A 10,852-nucleotide genomic window follows, 5' to 3' on the forward strand; every position below is an offset into this window, starting at 1 on the left:
ATATGATTCTTTAAATAATTCAATAAAATTGTAGGTGCAAAAAATATCTATTATCCTTGGGTGTCTGAGTGGAGATATTTATTGACGGTCCCTTCGTGAAAAGCAAGCAGTCAGAAGCCAGTGGGTGACCCTTGGCTGTCCGCCAAGACTGAGTGAAAGCACAGCAGGAACCGCGGCTGAACCCCAAATGAATATGCGAATATCTGTCGAATATCCAACAACACTGTAAGTTCACCACGGTCTGGTGACTAGGACCTTATGGAATAACTCCCTCACTGACGTGGGACCGCAGTGAGGGACTCACCTCACCTGTTATGATGCGTTCGTCTGTCTGCCTCCCGCACGGTCACAGAGGGAGGTCCATCCCACGCCTCCCTCCTCCTCCTCCCCTCTATCGTCTCTCCCTCCTCCTCCTCCTCCTCCTCCCCTCTATCGTCTCTCCCTCCTCCTCCTCCTCCCCTCTATCGTCTCTCCCTCCTCTTCCTCCCCTCTATCGTCTCTCCCTCCTCCTCCTCCTCCTCCTTCCCTCTACCATCTCCCTTTTCCTCTCTATTGTCTCTCCCTCCTCCTCCTCTCCTCTCCCGGTAGATCTCCCCTCCCTCTCCCCTCCCTCTCCTCTCCCTCTCCCCTCCCTCTCCCCTCCCTCTCCTCTCCCTCTCCCCTCCCTCTCCCCTCCCTCTCCCCTCCCTCTCCCCTCCGTCTCCCGGTAGATCTCCCCTCCCTCTCCTCTCCGTCTCCCGGTAGATCTCCCCTCCCTCTCCTCTCCGTCTCCCGGTAGCTCTCCCCTCTCTCTCCCCTCCCTCTCCCCTCCCTCTCCCCTCCCTCTCCTCTCCGTCTCCCGGTAGCTCCCCCCTCCCTCTCCTCTCCGTCTCCCGGTAGCTCTCCCCTCCCTCTCCTCTCCGTCTCCCGGTAGCTCCCCCCTCCCTCTCCCCTCCCTCTCCCCTCCCTCTCCTCCCGGTAGCTCTCCCCTCCCTCTCCTCTCCGTCTCCCGGTAGATCTCCCCTCCCTCTCCTCTCCGTCTCCCGGTAGCTCCCCCCTCCCTCTCCTCCGTCTCCCCTCCCTCTCCCCTCCCTCTCCTCTCCGTCTCCCGGTAGCTCTCAATATCATCCCACTGCAGACACAAATGGGCGTTCTCGTGTGGTGGGGGTTCCCGTTCACGCAGACTGGAACGCCCCCTTCTTATTCTTTGTAGCCTTTCTCGCTGAACTGTATTAAAATGTCAAAGTGTACTACTCCGAAAGCATGTAAATAGTGTTGTAAATAACCTTCCAGAGCTTTTCAAATCTTATTTGGAAAATAACTTCACACGGTGTGTCTTTTTACAATTTATTCGTTACCAGCATTCGTAGTGTTGATCAGCAGTGAAATAGTCCGCTATAAGACGTCGCTTAGCAACCGAAGATGCTGGGGTTGACAAGTTACCGGACTGCTACCCATGCAAGTGAACGGAGCGTTCCACGGCATTGAGAAGACCCGTGTAATAAAGGCCTATAAAATGTCTGTTTATGGCATAGATTTCTCCTCAAATTAGGCCAATAAAGCAATGATAAAAAAAAAACACAAACGCTCGATCAAAGGCCCGACCCGACAATCAAAACCCTCATTGTTTAACATGAATTGGCTAAACAAATGACCACTGTAGCATATTTAAACACAATTCAAATTGTGCAGAGAATTATTTCCATTGGTCATTCTCAGTGGCGGCTGGCGATCAAACATGTTGGTGGGGCACAGTAATAGACACTAATTTTAATAATAGAAATACACACATACATTTTAATGTCATGTACATCCTCTTTATTGATGATTGATTGTTGTGTATTTTCATCGCCTCAGTGGTGCAGTGGTGTGCACTCTGCCTAACCCAATGGCGACCGCGGCTCAATTTCTGAGGAAAACACAATATCTTTCATTTTAAACGTAGTGCTATCATGTCTGTTGCACACTGCCATATATAATCTCAGAAAACATTACATAAAAAATCTCATTGGGAAGTGGAGAGAGCTCTGAGCTAACCCCCTGGAGACCGGGGTTCAAGTCCGGTTGATGTCCTCTGTTGGAATTCTCTTATTTCTATTTCATGCGAATTATAAAGTGAAGTATAACCATTGTGATGACTTTATTCGGTGTCTTGAATGTGCATTGATAAGTTCGGAGGTCAACACTCTAAACAGCTCAGGTTCGGATCCCCGCAAATACGTCGACTGTCGTTTTTTATTGGTCAACATGGAAAAAACATGAGGGGTAACTGTCGTTTTTTATCGGCCGTCATGAAATAAACATAAGGGGTAACACTGTCGATATTTATCAAATAAAACATAGGGGTAACACTGTTGTTTTTCTTTGGTCGTCATGAAAAAAAACACAAGGGGTAACACTGTCATTTTTATCAAATGAAAGATGAGGGGTAACACTGTCGTTTTTATCAAATGAAACATAAGGGGTAACACTGTCCTTTTTTATCGGTCGTCATGAAAAAACCATAAGGGGGAACACAGTTTTTTATTGGTCGTCATGAAAAAAAAGATAAGGGGCGACACTGTCGTTTTTTTTGGTCGCCAAGAAAAAAAACATAAGGGGTAACACTGTCGATATTTATCAATTAGTACATAGGGGGTAACACTGTCGTTTTTATGAAATGAAACATGAGGGGTGACACTGTTGTTTTTTATTGGTCGTCATGAAAAAAAACATAAGGGGTAACACTGTTGTCTTTGTCAAATAAAATACAAGAGATAACGCTCTCGTATTTTATTGGTCGTCATGAAAAAAAAAAAAAAAAAGATTGTCCTTGTCAAATAAAATATAAGGGGTAACACTGTTGTTTTTATCAAAAGATACGTAAAGGGTAACACTGTTGTTCTTTATCTGTTGTCATGAAAAACCCATAAGGGGTAACACTGTCGAAATGTATCGAATAAAACATAAGGGGTAACACTGTCGTTTTTATCAAATGAAACTTGAGGGGTGACACTGTTGTTTTTTATTGGTCTAAATGAAAAAAAACATAAGGGGTGGCCCTGTCGTTTTTTATTGGTCGTCATGAAAAAAAACACAAGGGGTAATACTGTTGTTTTTTATTGGTCGTCATGAAAAAAAACATAAAGGGTAACACTGTTGTCTTTGTCAAATAAAATATAAGGGGTAACACTGTTGTTTTTTATTGGTCGTCATGAAAAAAAACATGAGGGAAATAATAGAAATACACACATACATTTTAATGTCATGTATATCCTCTTTATTGATGATTGATTATTATGTATTGTCATCGCCTCAGTGGTGCAGTGGAGTGCACTCTGCCTAACCCACTGGGGACCGCGGCTCAATTTCTGTGGAAAACGCAATATCTTTAATTTTAAACGTAATGCTATCATGTCTATTGCCTCATATATAACCTCAGACATAATTAAATTACAAATCTCAGTGGGAAGTGAAGAGAGCTGTGAGCTAACCCCCTGGAGACCGTGGTTCAAGTCCGGTTGAGGCACTCTGTTGGAGGACTCTTATTTCTATTTCATGCGAATTATAAAGTCAAGTATAACCATTGTGATGACTTTATTCTGTGTCTTGATGGTGCATCGATAAGTTCGGAGGTTAATACTCTAAACAGCTCAGTTTCGGATCCCTGCAAAAACGTTGACAGGGGTACCACTGTTGTTTTTTATTGGTCGTCATGAAAAAAAACACAAGGGGTAACACTGTCGTTTTTTATTGGTCGTCATGAAAAATAACATAAGGGGTAACACAGTGGTTTTTTATTGGTCGTCATGAAAAAAAACATAAGGGGTAACACTGTTGTTTTTTTATTGGTCATCATGAATAAAAACATAAGGGGTAACACTGTGGTTTTTTATTGGTCGTCATGAAAAAAAACATAAGGGGTAACACTGTTGTCTTTGTCAAATAAAATATAAGGGGTAACACTGTCGTTTTTTATTGGTTGTCATGAAAAAAAACAAAAGGGAAATTATAGAAATACACATACATTTTAATGTCATGTATATCCTCTTTATTGATGATTGATTATTGTGTATTTTCATCGCCTCAGTGGTGCAGTGGTGTGCACTCTGCCTAACCCACTGGAGACCGCGGCTCAATTTCTGAGGAAAACACAATATCTTTAAAAAAAACATAAGGGGTAACACTGTAGTTTTTTATTGGTCGTCATGAAAAAAAACATAAGGGGTAACACTGTTGTTTTTTATTGTTCGTCATGAAAAAAAAACATAAAGGGTAACACTGTTGTCTTTGTCAAATAAAATATAAGGGGTAACACTGTCGTTTTTTATTGGTCGTCATGAAAAAAAACAAAAGGGAAATTATAGAAATACACACATACATTTTAATGTCATGTATATCCTCTTTATTGATGATTGTTTATTGTGTATTTTCATCGCCTCAGTGGTGCAGTGGTGTGCACTCTGCCTAACCCACTGGAGACTGTGGCTCAATTTCTGAGGAAAACACAATATCTTTAAAAAAAACATAAGGGGTAACACTGTTGATATTTATCAATTAAAACATAGGGGGTAACACTGTCGTTTTTATCAAATGAAACATGAGGGGTGACACTGTCGTTTTTTATTGGTCGTCATGAAAAATAACATAAGGGGTAACACTGTGGTTTTTTATTTGTCGTCATGAAAAAAAACATAAGGGGTAACACTGTTGTTTTTTTATTGGTCATCATGAATAAAAACATAAGGGGTAACACTGGTTTTTTATTGGTCGTCATGAAAAAAAACATAAGGGGTAACACTGTTGTCTTTGTCAAATAGAATATAAGGGGTAACACTGTCGTATTTTATTGGTCGTCATGAAAAACAACATATTTGAAAAAAAAAGAAAATTGTCCTTGTCAAATAAAATACAAGGGGTAACACTGTTGTTTTTTATTGGTCGTCATGAAAAAAACATAAGGGGTAACACTGTCGTTTTTTATTGGTCGTCATGACATTTTTTTTTTTCGAGTGCACACCACTTTCGTCATGAAAAAAAAAAAAAGGGGTAACACTGTCGTTTATATCAAATGAAACATGAGGGGTGACACTGTCGTTTTTTATTGGTTGTCATGAAAAAAAACATAAGGGGTAACACTGTGGTTTTTTATTGGTCGTCATGAAAAAAAACATAAGGGGTAACACTGTTGTCTTTGTCAAATAAAATATAAGGGGTAACACTGTCGTTTTTTATTGGTTGTCATGAAAAAAAACAAAAGGGAAATTATAGAAATACACACATACATTTTAATGTCATGTATATCCTCTTTATTGATGATTGATTATTGTGTATTTTCATCGCCTCAGTGGTGCAGTGGTGTGCACTCTGCCTAACCCACTGGAGACCGCGGCTCAATTTCTGAGGAAAACACAATATCTTTAAAAAAAACATAAGGGGTAACACTGTAGTTTTTTATTGGTCGTCATGAAAAAAAACATAAGGGGTAACACTGTTGTTTTTTATTGGTCGTCATGAAAAAAAACATAAAGGGTAACACTGTTGTCTTTGTCAAATAAAATATAAGGGGTAACACTGTCGTTTTTTATTGGTCGTCATGAAAAAAAACAAAAGGGAAATTATAGAAATACACACATACATTTTAATGTCATGTATATCCTCTTTATTGATGATTGATTATTGTGTATTTTTATCGCCTCAGTGGTGCAGTGGTGTGCACTCTGCCTAACCCACTGGAGACCGTGGCTCAATTTCTGAGGAAAACACAATATCTTTAAAAAAAACATAAGGGGTAACACTGTTGATATTTATCAATTAAAACATAGGGGGTAACACTGTCGTTTTTATCAAATGAAACATGAGGGGTGACACTGTTGTCTTTGTCAAATAAAATATAAGAGGTAACACTGTCGTTTTTTATTGGTTGTCATGAAAAAAAACAAAAGGGAAATTATAGAAATACACACATACATTTTAATGTCATGTATATCCTCTTTATTGATGATTGATTATTGTGTATTTTCATCGCCTCAGTGGTGCAGTGGTGTGCACTCTGCCTAACCCACTGGAGACCGCGGCTCAATTTCTGAGGAAAACACAATATCTTTAAAAAAAACATAAGGGGTAACACTGTTGATATTTATCAATTAAAACATAGGGGGTAACACTGTCCTTTTTATCAAATGAAACATGAGGGGTGACACTGTCGTTTTTTATTGGTCGTCATGAAAAATAACATAAGGGGTAACACTGTGGTTTTTTATTTGTCGTCATGAAAAAAAACATAAGGGGTAACACTGTTGTTTTTTTATTGGTCATCATGAATAAAAACATAAGGGGTAACACTGGTTTTTTATTGGTCGTCATGAAAAAAAACATAAGGGGTAACACTGTTGTCTTTGTCAAATAGAATATAAGGGGTAACACTGTCGTATTTTATTGGTCGTCATGAAAAACAACATATTTGAAAAAAAAAGAAAATTGTCCTTGTCAAATAAAATACAAGGGGTAACACTGTTGTTTTTCATCAGTCGTCATGGGAAAAAAACATAAGGGGTAACACTGTCGTTTTTATCAAAAGATACGTAAAGGGTAAAACTGTTGTTCTTTATGAAACATGAGGGGTGACTCTGTCGTTTTTTATTGGTCATCATGAAAAAAAACATAAGGGGTAACAGTGTCGTTTTTTATTGGTCGTCATGAAAAGAAACATAAGGGGTAACACTTGTTTTTTATTGGTCGTCATGAAAAAAAAACATAAGGGGTAACACTGTTGTTTTTTATTGGTCGTCATGAAAAAAAACATAAGGGGAAACACTGTTGTTTTTTATTGGTCGTCATGAAAAAAAATATAAAAAATATATGTATTTTATTGGTCGTCATGAAAAAAAACATATTTGAAAAAAATAAATAATGTGTCCTTGTCAAATAAAATATAAGGGGTAACACTGTTGTTTTTCATCAGTCATCATGGGAAAAAAACATAAGGGCTAACACGTTTTTATCAAATGAAACCTAAAGGGTAACACTGTATAGAATAGAATAGAATAGAAACGCACACACGCACACACACACACACACACACACACACACACACACACACACACACACACACACACACACACACACACACTCAGATGGATCCGATCGGGATTTCCGTTGCGATGGGTTTCCTCCATCAGCGACTTATACAATAAACAAATTATATCAAACAAAACCCCTCTTTCATTTTAAAATAATATGAGCAAATATGTTGAATAGGCCTCCATCTTTGTTATACTTTTAAAATGTTCCTATATAGCCTATTTTATAGCTTACACACTGATATTTTAAAGGCACCCAGTGCAACTTTCGAGGCTTAAAAATAAACATTCAATTTCTAGTCTTTTTTACACGTAGTAAGTTTCAATAACTCCATAACATTACATACCGACATTTAAGCAGCAAAGATGAGACGTCGTTGTGTGGTGAGAACTGATACAAAATCGATAACAACAACAATGCCGCCATTTTCTTTATTTTTTGTAACCTACAATAAATAAAGCAGGCTTCCAGTCAATGGAAAATTGGCTTCTCCCCACCGGCGATTGTTGTTGTTTACGATTTTCTATCAGTTCTCACCACACAACGACGTCTCATCTTTGCTCCTTGAATGTCGATATGTAATGGTATGGAGTTATTGAAACTTACTACGTGTAAAAAAGACTAGAAATTGAATGTTTATTTTTCATTGAATGTTTACATAAAGTTGCACTGGGTGCCTTTAAAACAGGAATGCGAAATGCGAAATGCATCCTGGGATATTTAACGGTCCCAAGTCCACACCATGGACATATTGGGCTAGCCCCACCACTAAGTAAAATAATCTCCGTCCACTTCAACAGAGAAACACTCTGAGCATGCGCATTTCAATATTTCAAATCCAATACACATTGCATTGGGCTGGTGGGGCTAGAGCCCCTCTTGCCCCTCCAGACGAACTCAGCCGGAAGAAGCAAGCCAGGGTCGACTAAAAATTAAATAAAAGCGCCGAATTTATTATTTTATAGTACCCTCTGGGGAGATTATTTTTTAAAAATATATATATGTATAAAAAAATATATTCTATTTTTTATATATTTCATTTTTTTTCACTTTCTTTTTCTCTTGTGAGAGTAGCGACTTGCCCCTAATGACCAGTCGCCACTGGTCATTCTGACCTGGGACATTTAGAATTGTCGGTCCTCCTCATTTTTTTCCGGTCATTGACCGGTAATAACCGAAAACGGAAACTCTGCTATAAACCGGCCTAACTTTCACCGTCAACACCGAACCCCTTCTTCTTCGCATGGCTGTCAACATCCGAAACATACGCTAGTTAGATTTTCTCAAACAGCAGTTTCAAGTACGGGTAGCATAGAACTAACGTTAGCCAAGTGGGGGCTCCATGATTGCTAAATCTAATGAGAGAGGTAAAATTGCCATTAAGGAAGGAAAGCATAGTAGGCCTATGCCTTGCGACTGTGCTTCGCAGTATGCCTTGCGAAACCCAGTATGCCTTTCGAAACACCTCGTGATTGGTCAATGAAACGCTACCAGGAACACCTAAAGGGCCTGCAGCTGGACCCTTCTCGTAGCTCTCCTTTCCGTCTCCCGGTGAGGAGTTCCGTTTCTCACAGCGTCCCTTCACTACATCTCCCGTTGGATGAAAACCATTAAATATAAACCATATATCATATAAATATATAATACGACCATATAATGAGTATAAACCACAACCCCACCATATAAAACCCTATCGTATCAAACCCCAGCATACCACACCTAAACCCCACCATATCAAACCCCATCATATCAAATCCAACCCTGTGGAACACAGAAGAGGAATAAAAGGATAGAAGAGTAGAGGAGAATAGAGGAGTACTGAGGAGTATAGAGGAGTACTGAGGAGTATAGAGGAGTAATGGGGAGTATAGAGGAGTACTGAGGAGTATAGAGGAGTACTGGGGAGTATAGAGGAGTAATGGGGAGTAAAGAGGAGTACTGGGGAGTATAGAAGAGTAATGGGGAGTATAGCGGAGTACTGGGGAGTATGGAGGAGTACTGGGGAGTATAGAGGAGTACTGGAGAGTATAGAGGAGTACTGAGGAGTATAGAGGAGTACTGAGGAGTATAGAGGAGTACTGGAGAGTATAGAGGAGTAATGGGGAGTATAGCGGAGTACTGGAGAGTATAGAGGAGTACTGGGGAGTATAGAGGAGTACTGAGGAGTATAGAGGAGTACTGAGGAGTATAGAGGAGTAATGGGGAGTAAAGAGGAGTAATGGGGAGTAAAGAGGAGTACTGGGGAGTATAGAGGAGTACTGAGGAGTATAGAGGAGTAATGGGGAGTAAAGAGGAGTACTGGGGAGTATAGAGGAGTACTGAGGAGTATAGAGGAGTAATGGGGAGTAAAGAGGAGTACTGGGGAGTATAGAGGAGTACTGAGGAGTATAGAGGAGTAATGGGGAGTAAAGAGGAGTACTGGGGAGTATGGAGGAGTACTGAGGGGAATAGAGGAGTACTGACGAGTATAGAGGAGTACTGGGGAGTATAGAGGAGTACTGGAGAGTATAGAGGAGTACTGGGGAGTATAGAGGAGTACTGGGGAGTATAGAGGAGTACTGGAGAGTATAGAGGACTACTGGAGAGTATAGAGGAGTACTGGGGAGTATAGAGGAGTACTGGAGAGTATAGAGGAGTACTGGGGAGTATAGAGGAGTAATGGGGAGTATAGAGGAGTACTGGGGAGTATAGAGGAGTACTGGAGAGTATAGAGGAGTACTGGGGAGTATAGAGGAGTACTGGAGAGTATAGAGGAGTACTGGGGAGTATAGAGGAGTACTGGGGAGTATAGAGGAGTAATGGGGAGTATAGAGGAGTAATGGTGAGTAAAGAGGGGTACTGGGGAGTATAGAAGAGTAATGGGGAGTATAGCGGAGTACTGGAAAGTATGGAGGAGTACTGAGGGGAATAGAGGAGTACTGTCGAGTATAGAGGAGTACTGGGGATTACTGAGGAGTAATGGGAAGTACTGAGGAATAATGGAGAGTATAGATGAGTACTGGAGAGTATAGAGGATTAATGGGGTGTAATGGGGAGTATAGAGGAGTAATGAGGAGTATAGAAGAGTAATGGGGAGTATAGCGGAGTACTGGGGAGTATAGAGGAGTACTGGGGAGTATAGAGGAGTACTGGAGAGTATAGAGGAGTACTGGAGAGTATAGAGGAGTAATGGGGTGTATAGAGTTAAAATGTGGTCGATAGTGTTTAAATGTGGTCGATAGGGTTTACATGTTTAAATGTGGTCGATAGTGTTTATATATGGTCGATAGGGTTTACATGTGGTCGATAGGGTTTACATGTGGTCCATAGTGTTTAAATGTGGGCGATAGTGTTTACATGTGGTCCATAGGGTTTACGTGTGGTCCATAGTGTTTAAATGTGGGCGATAGTGTTTAAATGTGGTCGATAGGGTTTACGTGTGGTCCATAGTGTTTAAATGTGGGTGATAGTGTTTAAATGTGGGCGATAGTGTTTACATGTGGTCGATAGGGTTTACGTGTGGTCCATAGTGTTTAAATGTGGGTGATAGTGTTTACATGTGGTCGATAGGGTTTACATGTGGTCCATAGTGTTTAAATATGGTCGATGGTGTTTAAATGTGGTCGATAGTGTTTACATGTGGTCGATATTGTTTAAATGTGATCGACAGTGTTTAAATATGGTCGATAGTGTTTAAATATGTTATTTTCCCTCACTCTCCACCTCATCCCTAACTCTCCACCTCAAGCTGGTGTGTAGTGAGCGTTCTGGCGCCGATTGGCTGCCGTGCATCACCCAAGTGGGTGCTACATATTGGTGGTGGTTAGTGAGG

This window comes from Gadus macrocephalus, chromosome 12, assembly GCF_031168955.1.
Source record: "Gadus macrocephalus chromosome 12, ASM3116895v1".
In the NCBI taxonomy this organism is placed as follows: domain Eukaryota; kingdom Metazoa; phylum Chordata; class Actinopteri; order Gadiformes; family Gadidae; genus Gadus; species Gadus macrocephalus.